Source organism: Schistocerca cancellata, chromosome 6 (assembly GCF_023864275.1).
Source record: "Schistocerca cancellata isolate TAMUIC-IGC-003103 chromosome 6, iqSchCanc2.1, whole genome shotgun sequence".
Lineage (NCBI taxonomy): Eukaryota > Metazoa > Arthropoda > Insecta > Orthoptera > Acrididae > Schistocerca > Schistocerca cancellata.
In genome coordinates, this window is record NC_064631.1 from 206,230,990 (window position 1) to 206,251,513 (window position 20,524).

Consider the following 20,524-nt stretch of genomic DNA (forward strand, 5'->3'; position numbering starts at 1 on the left):
AAAGTTAGTGAGTGAAAGAACAAGAAATTTAAAGATCAAAATGAAGGACGAGAGGTGGCCTTAAAAGTGACTGATCATTTGATATGAATCAATGCGCCTTTCATTCTGTACAATCTTCGTACGCAGTTTGGCTGCGAAATTTATGGCAGCTGCATGACATGAGGGATCGCTAGGTAGCAGGCGGAGATAGACTCTGGCAAAGTGCAGCCTATCTGCTCTCCATAAAACTTCTGATTGTCCTCTGATTTGTTAAGGTTGAATCGATTGCTCCAGTTACAGACGACCGTCTCCAACAAATTACGATCATCGAATCACCTAGTAAGCTAGTTTATCTTGCTGCTTCACCGTGTTAGCCCACCAACATTACAGTTCAAGCCAATCTCAGACCGAGAGCCTTATTCTCCCAATGAAAACCCTCAAACAATTGTTCTCGAAGATTTATTGGCACTTTTGAAAGATTGCAGCACTGATGCATGACAAATCTGCGTTCCATAAAGTTGTAAGCGCCGACGTACGACAAATCGCGAGTCCCAAATTTGTGCGCGTCAACCAATCAAAAGACGTCGCGCCAAAACTTTATGTAAATTTCTTTTCTCATTGTTTACAATTGCGGTGCCGGTGGCCCAGCAGCACGAGACAAACGAATCGCATGAGGAGGCGTCCTATGAATCCTACAGAACAGTGAGTTATCTTTACGAGGGACGCAGTACTGCAATTGTGGTGGAGTTCCTTTCAGAGGAAGCTCCTTATTGATATTTGCCACTGCGGAGAGGATTGAGGGTAGTTACTGAATCCACAGCACGCAAATTCCGTCTTCTGTGAGCATTTCTATCCAGTCAAAGGGTCACGTTGCCGCAGAGAAGTGGGCTCAGGCGGGCTCATGTTTTCACCCCCCCCCCCCCCTCCCTGCCGTCGTGTTTTCGGTGACTCGCCTCACCTGCTGAAGCTGGCGGAAAGTTTTGAGCCATAATTCCAGTCTCAGATAATTATCAGAGAAATGAATTCATCAAGAATTTTAGAATGAAGGGAAAGGGAAGCAAACCCTCTACAATGATCATGCACTATCATGGGTAACACCAGTCTATTGCAGAGGAAATTGATCAATCATGTCGATCAATAAAGTTTTCTGAGTGAAAAACACTAAGCACCAGGTTGGCTACAGCCTTGCATATTTCAACAAGGAAGCTTCACGTCTTCCTATGTGCTCAGTCCATGTCAATCTCCCAGTGCCTGAAATGCTCTACAAGTCAGTTGATGGATACAAAGTTACGCATAAGACAGACGTGCAAAGTTAAAGAGCTTAACTCTACCACTGCAATAATTCAGCCTGTACTCAAAGCATAAGGCGATAGGATTTGATACTGCAGTGCCTGTGTTGCTCCAAATTGCGATTCACACGTTTCTTTGGACATGCATGCATGTCCTCAGTGGTTCACAAATCCACAACAGGCCACAGCAGTCCACCCGCTTCACCACCGTTCCACACAGAAACGAGTGTTACAACATTGCATCGTTAATTCGGACAGCAAAGGCGCCGCAATATCATGTTTATGCGTCGACAGTGGGCAAGTGACATTCAATAAAAATCTTTTCTATGTACGAGACTATGCATAATGGATGTACCAAGTACAGGTTGTAGACACATGGTTGATGACATATGAAAGATTAGGTCTGGTCATGAATAGTACTCGGACAGCCTAATGGTAAGACGATTCTCACGATAAGCGAGAAATTCGTGCTCCAGTCTTGCCCGGGCGCAAGTTTTCATAGTTATCATTCCATTTTACAGCTGATGGTTGTCCACATTCATAACTGTGAATGCATTTCATGCAAAATGTAACAGTTGTCGGGCCCACTTTAAATTACAGATAGTAACAACTGGAAGCAACAGCCATTCGTTTGGTGGATTTCAGGTGTTCTCGCGAAACTTTGAATGAGCAATGTTTGAATTAACTTCCTCTTCCAGATATCACGTGTACTTCAGTGCCATTAATAAGGTATAGAAATTCTAAAAATTTACACTGTACCCTTTTTTCAGTTTCCCAGGTTTACCGTTCCCCATACTGTCCAGTGAGCAAGGAAGCAGCGCATGACTTACATAAAGAGTACTCTGGAGCAATAATGGTACTTACTCATAGAAAGAACGGACCGTTTACTCTAAACTGACAATGTACTCTACTCGGCAGTCTTCCGGTTAGCACACTGGATTCGCAGTCGAGAGGACGGTAGTTCAATTTCCACTCTAGCCACACAGATTAAGGAATTCCGCAATTTTCTAAAATCACTGTAGGCAAATGACGGGATGGTTCCTGTGAAAAGGACACTGCCGATTGCCATCCCCATCCCTCGGTGTTCATACATTGTGTGGCTGCAATAACATCGTCGACGACGGAACGTTTAACGTACCTCCCTTGCTTCCAGTGTGCAGTGCACGCCTCATTAAAAAATTTTCAGACTCGACGTTCACTAGTGGAGTCGAAGGAATTGTGTCAGGCTGGATGATTTTTCTGGTTAAGTCTTAAACACGGCTTGAACTGTACGAAGAACAGTTGATGCCGGAATAACCAGCTGTGCTTCAGCCCCGAATGGAGGAATACTCACCACTTGAGTGTACAGCCGAAAGGAACCGAGCCGGCAGCCATCGTCTGTTGCACAACTTAAAACTAGTTACATTCAAAGTGATCAACACCTGCCAGCGGAAGGCACTTGTAGCAATCGTTTTACCATATTTGTCGTCCACTGGCTTCCGGGGTCACTCCATTATCTGCCTAGTAATGAACCTCCTAGTCATGTATGTCGTGTTGCAGCAACATTGGCCTATACCGAAAGATGACATACTTACGTATTGTAGATGTGTGCCTGGCGATTATTACCATTACCCCACAGAAATACAGCAACGCATGACATGTGAAGTGTCTATGCTCAATTTTCAGTGAGGGCAGTCATCACCACCAGACACCGGTCCAATTCCTGTGCACAAAATCAGTTTCTTGTTTGGCGACAACCGGTTCCATGAAAATTTTATTATTGCAATTTATTCAGAGTGGGTAGTTCTTTTCATTCCTGCTATTACTTTTAATCTGTGTGTATATGAACTGTATTCATGACTAAATGTCGTAACTTTTAAGTTTACCTGAAATCGCTGATGGCTGGAAAGCACGGTGACATGTCCTCAAGCACGTCGGAAGTCGTCCAGTGAGAACGAGCACCTATCATACACTGAAGCGCCTAAGAAACTGGTATAGGCATGCACATTCAAATACAGAGATATTAAACAGGCAGAATACGGCCCCGCGGTTTGCAACGCCTATGTGAGACAACGTGTCTGGTGCAGTTGTTGGCCCAGTTACTGCTGCTACAATGGCACGTTATCGAAGCTTAAGTGGATTTGAAGTGGTGTTATAGTTTGCGTACGAGCGATGGGACACAGCATCTCCAATGTATTGTTGAAGTTGGGATTTTCCCGTACGACTATTTCACGGGTGTACAGTGAATATAATGAATCCGGTAATACATCAAATATCCGACATCGCTGCTGCTGGAAAAACATCCTGCAAGAACGGGACCAACGACGACTGAAGAGAATCGATCAACAGAAGTCCAACCCTTCCGAAAATTGCTGCAGATTTCAATGCTCGGCTATCAAGAAGTGTCAGCGTGCGAACCATTCAATGGAACATCATCATGGGCTTTCCGAGCCGAAGTTTCACTTGTGTACCCTTGATGACTGCACGACACAAAGCTTTTCCCCGCGCCTGGGCCCATCAACACCGACATTGGACTGCTGGTAGCTGGAAATGTATTGCCTGGTTGGACGAGTCTCGTTCGAAATGGTATCGAGAGGATGGACGTGTACGGGTACGGGGACAGCCTCATGAAACCATGGACCCCGATTTGACAGCAAGGGGCTGTTCAAGCTGGTGGAAGCTCCGTAACGATGTGGGGAGTGTGCAGTAGGAGTGATTAGGGACCCTCGATACGTCCAGATATACACTCCTGGAAATTGAAATAAGAACACCGTGAATTCATTGTCCCAGGAAGGGGAAACTTTATTGACACATTCCTGGAGTCAGATACATCACATGATCACACTGACAGAACCACAGGCACATAGACACAGGCAACAGAACATGCACAATGTCGGCACTAGTACAGTGTATATCCACCTTTCGCAGCAATGCAGGCTGCTATTCTCCCATGGAGACGACCGTAGTGATGCTGGATGTAGTCCTGTGGAACGGCTTGCCATGCCGTTTCCACCTGGCGCCTCAGTTGGACCAGCGTTCGTGCTGGACGTGCAGACCGCGTGAGACGACGCTTCATCCAGTCCCAAACATGCTCAATGGGGGACAGATCCGGAGATCTTGCTGGCCAGGGTAGTTGACTTACACCTTCTAGAGCACGTTGGGTGGCACGGGATACATGCGGACGTGCATTGTCCTGTTGGAACAGCAAGTTCCCTTGCCGGTCTAGGAATGGTAGAACGATGGGTTCGATGACGGTTTGGATGTACCGTGCACTATTCAGTGTCCCCTCGACGATCACCAGTGGTGTACGGCCAGTGTAGGAGATCGCTCCCCACACCATGATGCCGGGTGTTGGCCCTGTGTGCCTCGGTCGTATGCAGTCCTGATTGTGGCGCTCACCTGCACGGCGCCAAACACGCATACGACCATCATTGGCACCAAGGCAGAAGCGACTCTCATCGCTGAAGACGACACGTCTCCATTCGTCCCTCCATTCATGCCTGTCACGACACCACTGGAGGCGGGCTGCACGATGTTGGGGCGTGAGCGGAAGACGGCCTAACGGTGTGCGGGACCGTAGGCCAGCTTCATGGAGACGGTTGCGAATGGTCCTCGCCGATACCCCAGGAGCAACAGTGTCCCTAATTTGCTGGGAAGTGGCGGTGCGGTCCCCTACGGCACTGCGTAGGATCCTACGGTCTTGGCGTGCATCCGTGCGTCGCTGCGGTCCGGTCCCAGGTCGACGGGCACGTGCACCTTCCGCCGACCACTGGCGACAACATCGATGTACTGTGGAGACCTCACGCCCCACGTGTTGAGCAATTCGGCGGTACGTCCACCCGGCCTCCCGCATGCCCACTATACGCCCTCGCTCAAAGTCCGTCAACTGCACATACGGTTCACGTCCACGCTGTCGCGGCATGCTACCAGTGTTAAAGACTGCGATGGAGCTCCGTATGCCACGGCAAACTGGCTGACACTGACGGCGGCGGTGCACAAATGCTGCGCAGCTAGCGCCATTCGACGGCCAACACCGCGGTTCCTGGTGTGTCCGCTGTGCCGCGCGTGTGATCATTGCTTGTACAGCCCTCTCGCAGTGTCCACAGCAAGTATGGTGGGTCTGACACACCAGTGTCAATGTGTTCTGTTTTCCATTTCCAGGAGTGTACTTCTAACAGGAGACACATACGTAAGCATTCCAGCAGGACAATGCGACACGACAGGACAGGTCTATAATTTTTACCGAGATGCTCCAGAAACACTCTTCTGACTTTGTACACTTCCACTTGCCACACATTATTGTTCGTATCTGGGATGCCTTGCAACGTGTTGTACAGAAGAGATCTCCACCGAGTGGCACTCTTACGGATTTATGTTCAGCCCTGCGGGATTCAAGGCGTCAGTTCCCTCCAGCACTACTTCAAACATTAGTCGAGTCCACCTTGTGTTGCGATACTTCTGCGTGCTCGCGGGTGCCCTACGCGTAATTAGGCTGGTGTACCAATTTATTTGGCTCTTCACTGTACACCACTGGATTGCTCGGCGATCATCACAAGTCAATAATTGTTTGCCAGTTACTGAGCTATACGAAATATAATTGTCATACCTTCTGAACGGTTGGCGTTAGGACGTTCAGTCTGCATGGTTGGCCGAGGGCGAGATGGAAAATAGTATGTGCTGTATGGTTTGGTTTGGCGACGAAGCCCACTGTAATTTGCGTGGATTCATAAAAACTGGCAAAACTGGCGTCTTTTGGGATTGAGAATCCGCATTTCGCGAGAGAACCTGTCTTCACCCTCAACAGGTGACTGTTTGGTGTGTAACGTCCAGTCACGGAATGATCAGTGCGATATTCCTAGATGGCACGGTGACAACCGAACGGTACAAAAAGGTTCCGGAAGATAATTTCGTCGCCATAATCTAAATTGATCCTGATTTCGACAAGGTGTGGTTCATGCCGCTGGCCACACATCGAAGTAGGAGAGTTTTTAATGTCCTGGAGGAGGACTTTGGGGACCGCATTCTGTCTGTTACCCAGTGGCCACTGGCATGGGACTCGATTGGCTGCCATATTCTCCGGATCTAAACAAAAGCGACTCCATCTCGTGGGTCTATATTGAAGACGAGGTGTACTGGAATAGCCCGAAAACCATGCTGAGCTGGAAAAGCCATTCAGGAGGTCATCTACAGCATCGATGTTGCAACACTTCAGCGGGTCATGCAGAATTTCGCTATTCGTCTGCGCCACTTCATACCCAGTGATGGCACGCATAAGGCATATCGAACATGACATAACCTAAATCTGTAGTAACGTTTACATATCGAATAAAGTGTGTGTACGCCGTAGATTTTAATAAATTTACGTTTTTTTCAACATGGTTCAATAATTGTCATCCTTTACTTTGATCACAGACGTTCAGTGACCAATCGTCACTTTCTGATAGCACAAGGTACCGTTCACATAACCGAGAAAGGGCAGGACTCTCTTAACATGATTTATGTACTTTGACTGGCTTTAGCCAATGAGAATAAAACGCAATATATTCAGCTTCCGTCACCTTTCGCGAAACAAAGCTTACATATATGTCGCCTGCGGCTGGGGATAGGTTGTCGCCTGAGGAAGAACAATACGGTATAGCAAAAAGTGTTGAAGACATTTTGTTTAGTGTGAGTACAAGGGCATTTGGCCAGCAAGCATTCGCACTTCGGTAAAATCGAGCCGGATGCGAGCCTTATATACACATTCGGTTTATTGGAAGTTATGTCATACCATTTCCGTGAGCTTTCATGTGCAAATCTCACATGCAGAATGTCGTGTCATTGTTCACAGTCTATTTCACCGATGTGGATCTGAATCGCTCTCCAGATTAGGTATCATTAAATTCTAGTGAACTACAAGTAGCATTTTGAACTCCTTTCCCAATGTTCAGATTGTTTGGGAGAGTCTGTTAAGCGTTGTTACTCGATGTTTATCCATCATAGTTTTGACGAGGGACTGTATAGTTTTTGTTTGTTGGAAAATTACATGACTCAGCACTTGCATTTAGATCTCACGGATTCATTAAATTATACCGTGTTCGGGTATTAGCAGTTTCATTCACTTGTGTTCACACCCACGTTAGTACATTCATGTGCTTTCATGGAGTGATATGCTCTTGTTTATGGATGAATTTATATTTATGGTTACATGGTACACGTGCACCCTATTAAGCTCTTGTGAGTTAACAGTTCTCGGAAAACTAGGTAAGCTGTCGCTGATGATGCTAGTCCGAAATCATCGAACGCTGAGACTACGTGATTGCTGATCATCCCGTATTAATAACCCTGTACCACCACAGCGGAATTTCCATTCTGATTATTACAGCACTTCATTGATTACCAGTGTACCTAACTTCTGCCTATCTACTTTAGTTTTTAATGCCATAACCCACTTTCACAATTACGGGACCCAGCATTGCACACGCTAATCCGTAGAATGCTAATTTCGTTTTTCTTGATGATAATATCCTCCGCAGAACTTAGAAAAGTTAACACTGACATCCGTAACTTTTTGAGTTACTTTATTTGACTACCAGTTTCTGTACCTCTTTGGCACCATCTCCAGGCGCGTGTATATGGCGACAAAATCAAGCTTACGACGGACAGAAAATCAGACATGCAACAATGGTTATCATTATCTAAAATAAATTACCCATGCATAAACATGAGTAGAAAGTGTAAGGAGAGAGATCGAAGATATCAACATGGTAGGCTAAAATGCATGACACAGAAACACTGGTCACAGAGGTTTCGTGCACTCATTAACTGTATTAATAAGAAGCACTTAAAATACAACGCTAAAACAATATTACGAAAGAAAGAAATAGTTCTCTACTGTTGTAGTTGTGGTCTTCAGTCCTGAGACTGGTTTGATGCAGCTCTCCATGCTACTCTATCCTGTGCAAGCTTCTTCATCTCCCAGTACTTACTGCAACCTACATCCTTCTAAATCTGCTTAGTGTACACATCCCTCCACGCTACCCTCCAATGCTAAATTTATGATCCCTTGATGCCTCACAACAAGTCCTACCAACCGGTCCCTTCTTCTAGTCAAGTTGTGCCACAATCTCCTGTTCTCCCCATTTCTATTCAATACCTCCACATTTCTTATGTGATCTACCCATCTATCTTCAGCATTCCTCTGTTGCACCACATTTCCAAAGCTTCTATTCTCTTCTTGTCCAAACTATTTATCGCCCATGTTTCACCTCCATACTTGGCTACACTCCATACAAATACTTTCAAAAACGACTTCCTGACACTTAAATCTGTACTCGATGTTAACAAATTTCTCTTCTTCAGAAGCGCTTTCCTTGCCATTGCCAGTCTACATTTTATACCCTATCTACTTCAACCATCATCAATTACTTTGCTCCCCAAATAGCAAAACTCCTTTACTACTTTAAGTGTCTCATTTCCTAATCTAATTGCCTCAGCATCACCCGATTTAATTCGACTACATTCCATTATCTTCGTTCTGCCTTTGTTGATGTTTGTCTTATATCCTCCTTTCAAGACACTGTCCATTCCGTTCAACTCCTTTTCCAAGTGCTTTGCTGTCTCTGACAGAATTACAATGTCATCGGCGAACCTCAAAGTTTTTATTTCTTCTCCATGGATTTTAATACCTACTCCGAATTTTTCTTTTGTTTCCTTTACTGCTTGCTCAATATATAGATTGAATAACATCGGGGATAGGCTAAAACCCTGTCTCACTCCATTCCCAATCACTGCTTCCCTTTCATGCCCCTCGCTTCTTATAATTGCCATCTGGTTTCTGTTCAAATTGTAAATAGCCTTTCACTCCCTGTATTTTACCCCTACCACGTTTAGAATTTGAAAGAGAGTATTCCAGTCAACATTGCCGAAAGCCTTCTCTAAGTCAACAAATGCTAGAAACGTAGGTTTGCCTTTCCTTAATCTTTCTTCTAAGATAAGTCGTAGGGTCAGTATTGCCACACGTGTTCCAAAATTTCAACGGAATCCAAACTGATCTTCCCCAAGGTCGGCTTCTACCAGTTTTTCCATTCGTCTGTCAAACCTCGTTGTCGACGGGACGTTAAACACTAATATCCTCCTCCTCCTCCTTCGTCTGTCAAGGATTTGCGTTAGTTTTTGCAGTTGTGACTTATTAAACTGGTAGTTCGGTAATTTTCATATCTGGCAACACCCGCTTTCTTTGGGATTGGAATTATTATATTCTTCTTGAAGTCTGAGGATATTTCCCCTGTCTCATCCATCGTGCTCACTAGATGGTAGAATTTGGTCAGGACTGGCTCTCCCGAGGCCGTCAGTAGTTCCAATGGAATTTTGTCTACTCCCGGGGCCTTGTAGCAATTACACAAATTTCACCAAAAATACGAATCGAAATAATGAATCAGTAAACATGATAAAGTGAAAGGCGAACTAACCCAAGAAGTGTGATTGAATTGTGAAGGATTGCATTAACCTTTAAAAAGACTAGAAAACGGAAATGAACCGATGTCAGAGCCTAAGATCGAAAAAGTAATGTATTTTTTATTTTACTTTTTTCTTTGGTACTACGTAACTTTGATTCAAATGTCTTATTGCATGTGCTTCATATCGAACAAGAAACCAAATTTTAAAAATATAGCGAAAGTTCACAACAAAAAATAAGTAACAGAAGTCATCAACAAAGTAAACTTTCAAGCTGTGTATGCTGGTGTAGAAGCACAGAGGAAGTGAACTCGCAAACATAGACAACCCTTTTAGTAGCGATAACTGTATAACACAATACGTAAATATTGTAATAGAAACCTTGTCAGTTGTTATTAGATATAGTAGCATAGAATAAAATGGTTTATGAAAAAAACTGATATGTGAAAATAACGGCTGCAGTCTCCCTTTTCTTATTATCAATTATTAAGAGGCCACTTCCTCCACTTCAGGAAACAGATGTCTGTCTTGCATCTTCATAGATACCTCTCAAACATGCTGCACTCACACTATGTCAATCTTTATCGTTGAGGCATGCAAGCTGCCCCCCCCCCACCCAAACTCGGCAACGTATACGGTTAACAGGGGGAAAGGAGTTCTAATATTGAAGTAAATTAGCTAATTTAATTTTTAAGCTTTGTGAAACCTGTTAAGCAACACATACGTCACTGATATAGTGCGTATTTCCAAACTCAGATATGCTACTATTAGATAATTTTTCAAGGGATTAAATAAATGAAATGAAAGTACGGCACTGATGGCCGGGACTTCTTACCTGGGAAGTTGGGCCACAGAGTTGCAAATATTTTCAGAAGATGACACGTTGGGAGATTTGATGATGAGGAAACAATCATCAAGACAACACAACACCCAGTTCCTGAGCGGAGGAAATGTTCGACCCCGCCGGGAGTAGGATGCGGGCCCGTTGCATGGTAGTCAGACGCACTGATCACTCAGCAAAAGGGGCAGATTTACAATTATGTTCGTAAGGCAGATTATAATTACCGAAGTGTTTCACTGATTTCCCACTCTTGAAGAATATGTATACTAGTACAATGACACACTTATCTCATTTTGGTTATCTTTGGGCTTCACCAAGGAACACGCCGTTAATCAACTTACGAATCGGATTTCACTAAAATTGAATGTAAAAATATTCTGCCTGGTATGCTCATGCGTTGTCATATGCAATTAATTGGTACGCAGTCTTGAACGGTAGACATTTCTCTGTTAATGGTTTGATTTGCATCGCCGGCAGAGGTGGCCGAGCGGTTCTAGGCGCTTCAGTCCGGAACCGCGCGTCTGCTACGGTCGCAGGTTCGAATCCTGCCTCGTGCATGTATGTGTGTGATGTCCTTAGGTTAGTTAGGTTTAATTAGTACTAAGTTCTAGGGCACTGATGACCTCAGATGTTAAGTCCCTTAGTGCTCAAGAGCCATTCTTTGATTTGCATCGCTACATCATGAATAGTACTCATGTGATTCGAAATCAGGAATGCGAGTGCTTGTCAATTACGGAAATACCGATTTCAGTAACTACGCTTCAATGACGTTGTCGTCAGTATCACTGGCACTGCCCTCACTCTGTAAAGGTATTGATTGAGTCTTTGCACTGGCTTATCTGACATACGATCAGAAAACCTTTGCAATGTCTGCTGCAGAGAATTCTTCCGGATTGCATGGCTGTGGTCCATGGAACTCTTCTATCCCTGACGTTTCGTCCAAAGCTACGGTGGACATATTCGGAGATGCTCCTGGTGCTTCAGCACAACCAGGAGAACCTTTGGAGTATCTGCCAGACTTCGAGAAAGCTTCGTTGTGGAATCTGTTAACGTCATGTGTTGACGTGCGCATTAAGTTTCGAGTATCTACAAACCTTCTCTAATATTGAACATTTTGCATTATAAATCTGGAAAGCTTCTGCGATGGTATGCTGACTTCCTTCAGTATCACGGAGGGTCTGTTGCGTCTCTTGTTAGCTAACTTGATACAAAACTATGTCTCCCCCAACACAACATATTCGAATTTCAGCCATATTTCATAGCTGCTTGCACAGCTGCTGTGGAGGAATGAAAGCTGCCTATTAAATAGGCGTAGAGAGAGTTTTTATTTTATGTTTCAAATAAATATCTTTTGTTTATTTTTGATGGATTTGGATTTTATTTCCTGAATTCTTAAGGGGCTCCGGAACGCCCTATACTTGCAATGTTAAAATAACGCTTATAAATTACATCTTTCCTCACAAAGTATTTGAGGTAGGAAGTTGAACTTTTTACAGATGATTTATTGGAATATGGGCTACAACTTAACACAGGGATTTTACAAAATTTTAGTTCAGTTATTAAAGATGATTTTTTTCAATTGTAATGAAAATTCACAACATTTTTTTGCAATTTTTTATTTATATATTCAAAAATATACAGTTTTTTGGAAAAAGGCTGTGTTAAATTATGCAGAAGGTACTGTGTAACATTTACTGAAAGTTTGAAACAAATATGTTTGGAAGATCCTTAGAAAACATGTAATTAGTATGAGAAAATAAAAGTTTTGGGAATCGAGCGACAAAGATTGGATCAACTTTTTAGTGCATTCCTAGTCCACAGGATGGATTACCTTCATCCTCTGCAAACTCCTCCTCCAGCTTCCTCTTGTTCCTCCTCCTGTTTACACTTGCTTATATTTCTAGACTCTTTACAGCCCTGTCTGCAGCCCGAAGGCGTTCCTTGTCTAAAGCAAGCATCGCTCGTACCATGTTAGAACCTACCTTCATTCCCGTATTTCTAAATACCTTGCACCTTACAATGTTGCTATCATTGAAAGTCGCAACAGCAACTTTACTTTTACTCATTATTATACTTCAACAAAACAGAGACTCAAGAAACAGAATTAATTACGAATATTTTCGAGATAACGACATAGTAAATAAACATGAAACAATCGACAATCACACAAGCGATATATATTGAACCATCACAGGTTAGCCACAACACATACTTTATCTCACATCACTAAAATGTACCTGATGAACACGGACGTTAATAGTAACACCATTTGACAGCGGTTTAACAGCGCCACAGTGGGTCACGCCCATGTAGAACACATTTCAAAAAAAAAAAAATTAAGAATAGTTGTAGTCTTCGGAATTGAATAAATAATATATCTATTAAAAGGTAATAGTCTGTAGATTCAGAAAACGCAAAAAAGTAAAAATTGAACTTTTCATGATTTTGAGCCTTTCCAGAGCCCCTTAATACACGTCCGGTCATCTTATCCCATTTCCTCTCTTCAGTGATTCGATGAACCTCCTCAGTTCTTGTCTTATTAGCCAACGTAGTTTTCACGTCCATATTTAACAATACATCTTCTACTCTCCGATGCAAATTCTTTTTCCCGGTTTCTCACAGTCGGAAAAAGACGCTCATTCGTGGTTAAGTTAACGAAACTAAGTGTATAAGAAGTGTTCAGAAACAGTACTATCTAATATGATGTTAGACTAAAGATGGCCTCAAAACAACTTCTCAGGTAAACACACAGTAATCAGGTTGCATGATTAAAATGACACATATTTTTCCCAGAAATGATTACGCTTTCCATATTGTTTCCTGAATCTCCATATTCTAGCCATACCTAAACGCGAATGTGTTGCTGAAGACTGCATTAGACAAAGGGAACGAGGAAAATCTCGGCCGGTAATTTGAAATGCAGCTCCACACGCACGGCCAGAAAGAATGATTCCGTCTAATCGAGTCTAGAAGAAGAATTTTAATAGTCCACCGCAGACAGCCTTTTTCATTTATTTTCCATTTGCTGAACCTTTTCACTTCGCTCGCAGACGTGACTGAGGAACGCAGGCTCTAGATCTCCGCGTGCGGGCTTCATTTGCGTATAAATACCGTTCAACTTGCAAACGAGGAGGTGCTTTACTTAGACATACCCCATTAGTAGGCGAGAATTTTAAATCTGAATCATGATGTAACGAACCAGAGTTCAAAAGAGCTTTAAAGGCTACAGTCTTTTAACTCAGAAGAGGAGGAACATTTAACCTATCGTAACCACGCCTCGCATCGTTCTTCAACGTGTTCTGTGTAATCGCAAAACTAAAAATAATGTTTTCTTTATAGTACGGCTGCATTTTCCAGTTATTTATAAACTTATTATCTGTCTGAAGTACTATCTCAATCACATCTTTCTGTGTCACTTTCACTCGATGTTTGTGCTGTCATACATCTAACAACTTGTGCCAGACCTGGATTCGAAATTGGATTTTCTGCTTGTCGGCTTACTAATGGCCTTTCCAGCCACACCATCTCCTCCGAAAAAAATTCACAGTTTCCGCTTATGTTACCCCCCCCCCCCCCCTCCACCTACAGAAAATTTACACAGAAAGGTTCCCTTACCACGGGAATACCATCACTTCAAAGGAAAGGGAGCGAATGTTTTTTCAAAGCATGGTTTTTTACAATCACATGAAAATTGAATTTAAAGATACACTTTTCGCCGATACTTATCGCACTAGTGACGTTGAACTGCATCAGAAGTGACAACAGAAAATCGGATATTGAACATGGATTTGTCGCCTTTCACGCACAGCGGCCTTAGCCAGTAATATGTCTCGCAGAGATGGTATGATTAGCTACAATTAAGCAGAACGCATACATTTTTTCATATGCTACTCCTGCATACGGTAGGTAATAGGATTAACACTTCGAAGCTTTTTTAGCGATTTCATAAACTGAATTAGAGTATTCTGCAGGCTCGATCAAGTAGAAATGAAAACGTAATATTTCCGAGGCATTAAAATTAAGACGTCTTTTCTAAAAGCTTAGGTTGTATGAAAATACATCGACACCCACAGGATTACTCTGCAGTTCACAGTTAAGTGCTTGGGAGACACTTCATGGAACCACCTTCAGGCTTTTCGTACGAGCTCTTGTTACATGATGATGATCATTTTTCCATATGCAGGTGGGCACCAACAATATATTTTCGCACACTGAGGAGAAGGTTCTGCCATAACGAAAAACGCCTTTGTTTTAATGATTGCCGCACCAATTTTCATACAATATTTCTCCCCTATTTAGCAATAATACAAAACGAGCGAGCCTTCCACGGACTCTTTCGTTGTCCTCCGTCCTATCTTATGCAGATCCTACTCTGCACAGCAACACTCCAGAAGTGGTCGGACAGGCATTGCGTAGGCAGTCACTTTAGTCGGCCTGTTACACTTTCTAAGTAATCTGCGAATAAATTGTAGTGTTTGTTTTGCTTTCCCAAAATATTATCCATGCTCTCATTCAAATTTATTTTACCTGCATTTAGTGGAATTTACAGCATTTAGATTTGAGTGATTTTCGGGTAACCGAAATTTACGGGATTCCTTTTTGTACTCATGTGGATGACTTCACACATTTCACCTATTTTCATACAATATTTCTCCCCTATTTAGTGATAATACAGAACGAGCCACCCTTCCATAGACTTTTTCGTTGTCCTCCGTTCTATCTTATGCAGATCCTACCCTGCACAGCAACACTCCAGAAGTGGTCGGACAGGCATTTCGTAGGCAGTCACTTTAGTCGGCCTGTAACACTTTCTAAGTAATCTGCGAATAAATTGTAGTGTTTGTTTTGCTTTCCCAAAATATTATCCATGCGCTCGTTCCAATTTGTTTTACCTGTATTTAGTGGAATTTACAGCATTTAGATTTGAGTAATTTCCGGGTAACCGAGATTTACGGGAATCCTTTTTGTACTCATGTGGATGACTTCACACATTTCACTATTTAGAATCAATTATCACGTTTCGCGCCACACAGATTCCTTCTCTAAATCATTGTTTCATGTTTTCCATTATCTGATGACTTTATAAGACTTCAAATGAAGTCATAAGCTTATAAGAGGGCTTGCCAGATCGCCTCGTACGTCGTTTATGCAGATCAGGAATAGCAGAGAGCCTTTAATATTTCCTGGGCGAACGTCAGACATTACTTCTGTTTTGCTCGATGACACACTGTCAGCTACTGCGAACTGTCACCTTTCTGACAGGAAATCACGAACCCAGTCGCACAGCTGTGACATTGCTCCATAGACAGGCAATTTGAATAAAAGTCGCTTGCGAGTAAATCCAAAATCAGGGAATCAATTTGACGAATGTATCGATAGCATTCATTACTTCCTGACAGCAAAGTTGTGTTTCACAAGAACGATTTTTGGGCGTTTATCAATAAATCGTTTCCTTCGAGGTAATTCACAGTGTTGGAACACATAATACGTTTAAAATTCTAGTGCAAATTTACATTAGCTTTATTGTTCTGTAATTCAGAGGATTATTCCTGTATTATCTCTTGGGTATTGCTATGACTTGCGCAATTTTCGAGTCTTTAGGTAAGAGCATTTCGACGAGCAATCAGCTGTATGTGATTGGTAAGTATGGAGCTATTTTATTAACGTGTTCTGAAAGGAACTATACAGTCTGGACCCGTGGCCTTGGCCTTATTATGTGATGTAAGATGCTTCACTACACCGAGGATATCCAAGTTACTCATTTTGGCAGTTGTTCTTGACTCGAATTCTGGCGTATTTACTTTGTGTTCTTTGGTGAAGGAATTTCGGAAAACTGTGTTTAGTAACTCTGATTCGGTGGCACTCTCACCTGTAACATCACCGTCCCTAACATACAATACTATTATGTGGTCTTCATATGTTTATTCAATAAAGATCTTAAGAACTCCATATAAGAGATAGTGTTCTATTACAGGGTATATTTTACTCAGACAGACCATTTAACGGAAGAGGACAAGCACTCGAATGTCAAGAAAAGAATATTTAGATATACATACGAATTGCAGTTGTTCCTGCCATATACTAACCCATAAGGCCAAAAAGAGCACAGGAATTTTGACCTTTTCAGGAAACGTTTACTGTTTACACCTTGTACATAACACTTTTCAAGATTAGGCGTCGACCTGAGGTTCTAAGATAAATTGCTCTTTCAGAATTTTGTTCGCCTTTTATGACTCTGTGGTAGCCTCAGACTGTCTACATACACTATTAGGAAGAAGATTTTTATGTGTATTTGTGTTTGGAGGCTCATACAATTACTTTGTCAGCTATTAGTCATACACATCTCTGTTAAATTATTTTATCCCTTGTGTTTTAAGACTGTTACGTACTTTGTCCTGTGTGAGGACAAATGAGTGAGAGTGGAGAGGAATAGATCAGAATTCTATTCCACATTTTCCCTTTTAGTAGACCAAGCGAGGTGGTGCAGTGGCTAGCACACTGTACTCGCATTCGGGAGGACGACGGTTCAATCCCGCGTCCGACCATCATGATTTAGGTTTTCCGTCATTTCCCTGAATCGCTCCAGGCAAATGCCGGGATTGTTCCTTTGAAAGGGCACGGCCGGCTTCCTTCCCCGTCCGTCCCTAATCCGATGAGACCGATGACCTCGCTGTCTCTTCTCGTCCCCCCAAACAACCCAACCTAACCTTCCCCTTTTAATAAGTAATTTTAAACACTTTACCCACAGTACCTGAAATTAATTTTGTAAGGGGGCGAATGACTTGGATGTTTCAAATGCTGTACTCGTAAAAAAACCAAGGGATACAAACGATCAGATGGTTCTGGAGGTGCCTGTGTCGTGGAATAGATACAAATAGTAACCAGGAATTAACTGTAGTGACGTGGAGACTGATTATCACTCCCCCTCCTCCCCCTTGCTCACCACTACACTGTGGCCTAACTACTCTCTCCACTTCGTCTCTGAAGAAATTATTTTTCAGCAAATCTCGAAAACCAATGCTGATGAATTCATTTTTATATGCTGTGCCACATAGAATATACACCGGCTGTAGTTCTTCAACTAAGGTTGTGTAATTGATAACAAACACAGTAAAAGTGTATCACGTACTTGTACCCGTCATTTACTACAAGGTTATAATGCGGAGAAATTTGCTGTTACCCTCTGGAAAACAAAAACAGAAAAAAACAGAAAAACGAATCATTCAGTTTGCTAATGTCAAAAATATTCCAGAAATAATAAACAGACCAGATGCCGACGAAGTCTTCAACATCCAAAACTTCCTTGTATTTCGGCCGACAAAAAAGGCGCATAGTTAAAATTGACAGCTTCACCTAAATCTGAGGAGATACCTTCAATGGAGAACATTTTCACAACAAAACAAGAATGGAACACTGTGTGTGATTATATATTAAATGAATACGTGGCGTGTGTTCTTTCGGACATGTCCGAAAGTATAGACATCACACCGAATCCGCAGCTGTGATACACGTAAGTTGAAAGTGGAAGGGAGAGAAAGGAAAAGGATTGCTGGTGTCAGCTACAGCGAGACATTATGCGCAATCAGCGGCGACGAGAGAGAGTTTGTAGCGGACCGTGATTCGAATCCAGGATCTCTTGCTTACTACGCACGTACGTTAAGGACTCCGCCATTTGGCACACAGTGATATCGTAACTGTGAGGTCTATTTCGGCTGACAACACTGCCGACCCACACTAACACCAAATCCCAGCTATTCGCAGTCCTGTCCATTTCCTCCATGCTCGCTACACTGAGACTCCCACAAGAGGCCGGACGTCCCTGTGCATCAGCAATAAAAAAGGTGGACCCATTGCCCATGTAGACGAATCAATTATATGAAAGTGTGCTGCACTCACTGCCTCGATCATTACATTTTGCGTGCTGTCTGTTCTTTCGGTCATGTTCGAGAGAACAGATACCATGCATTGTTATAACTGATTCGCTTAGATGGGCAATGGATCCACTTTCTTCAGTGGATGCACAAGTATGTCCGACCTCCTGCGGGAATCTCGGAGTAGCATGCATAGAAGAAATCGACAGGGAGTACGAATAGTTGGCGGTGGGTGGTAGTTTGCTCTGCCGTGAGGCGTACCGAGATGTCCACGCAGTTGCGATAATACTGTGTCCCAGATGGCGGAGTGGTTACGTGGCTACCTAGTAAGCAGAAGTCACGAGTTCGAATCGCGGTCCGCTATACGTTCTCACTCGCCGCCGCTGAATGCGTGTAAAGTCCCGATGCAGCTGACATCAATAATTCCTTCCCTTTCCTTTGCTGTCTCCTCCCCTCCACCTTCAGTTTACATATACACCTCTTCCTTTCCTTTCTGCCCCCTCCACCATCAGTTTACATGCAGACCTCTTTCCTTCGCTTTCTGCCCCTCCATCTTCAGTGTACATATACATCGTGTGATACCCTACATTTTTTTCTACCACCTTTACAATTGTCTTTGACACTTCTTTTCCCACATTATCACAAACAGCTTCTAATTTGTTCACAGTTTTCCCCTTGCTCTGTCTGCTTTACCAGTGGAAATTCCGATTTCTCCAAAACCGTTCGCAGCTAGAATAAATCAAAAATTTTATTTTTTAGTACAATAGTTTGCCGGAAATGTCTCTACTAGACATCAATTATTGGCCAGTACAACTGAAGTGGCTTCGCAGCTACAGACTGAATAAATGGTGCCTTTCACGACATTGAAGTTCAAGCAGTAACAGTTCAGGACACGTATTTTTTCAGAATGTCACATGGTGCTAAGGAAATATTTGGAGCAAAAGTTAAGTGATGTAATATGTGAAGGAGCTTTCGAAACGTCTTTTTAATGCACCCTGTACGTCGCTGAATTTCCCACGAACCTCTTCTGCAACTCTATGGAAGTTGTGACTCGGCGCTTTCAACATAAAAGGCATAGTGTCTGTTGCGTTTCATGTTCGAATATGTTGGCTACTCAGTGTTTTCAGGTACCGTGTAACAATTTTTGTGGTTCCGTTTATGGCTTCTCGCCGCCAAGTAATGCAGTTGTTCGTAAAGCAATTGCTAGATTTGGTGCACCACGTGAGAATTTGATGTACACGCATTCCCTTACTTGTAGTGCTCTAGTCGTAACAGCCTCCATTTTGTGCTGCCAGTCTGAGTAAAACTGATATACACTGCTTTAACACCTATTTAAATATGTGTCGCTAGGTTCTCCTTCATTCCTAAGGTATTTTTTTCCAATGTATTCAGTGGTAGGCACTCCCGATATTTCATTCTGCTGAATTATGGTAAACTTGCCCTGGGCGCATAGATTAGTGAAATATTGTAGCACGTTTTCTAATACTGCGTTGTTTCGGGCGAAATATGACATAGTTTGTATACTGTAAAAAGAACTTGGAAACCAATCAGACGTGTATTTGCAAATAACGAACGGCACCTGGAAATCGAACGAGCATTTCCAAAGGGAAGGAATCGCTCGCCATGATTTTCATTGTTAATAACAATTACTGATATTCATCTGCCTGCCAGACGAATTAGGCAGAATTTTCTCAATATACGATTATGTTCATTGCTGGTTGGTGTCCTCGGTGCAACGGGTGAAATATACTGACGGTTAAAAATCTAGTTTGTGGTACCATTACCTAAGTTTATGGTGGAGTTTCCGTTTTAAGATTGCAACCTTTATAGAATTATCAGGTAAGACGAACTCTACGTTGCCATGCTTAACTTCTTGCACTTAAATGGCAACCACAGATATGTCGAACGTTTACTACTGGTGGAAGAGTTAATGTTTTAAAATGTTCATTATAAAGCTTTTGTCTGAAGCATCGTCATCCAAAGTTCCCAAAATGAATTTGGACTATACCTTTTCATAGACACTGGTTTAGTCACCTGACACCCATATTTTTTTCTTAGTTGCAAACCATTTTCTGATTTATAGCATTGTTTCTACGTCGACTCAGCTGACGTAATCCTTCCTTAACGCA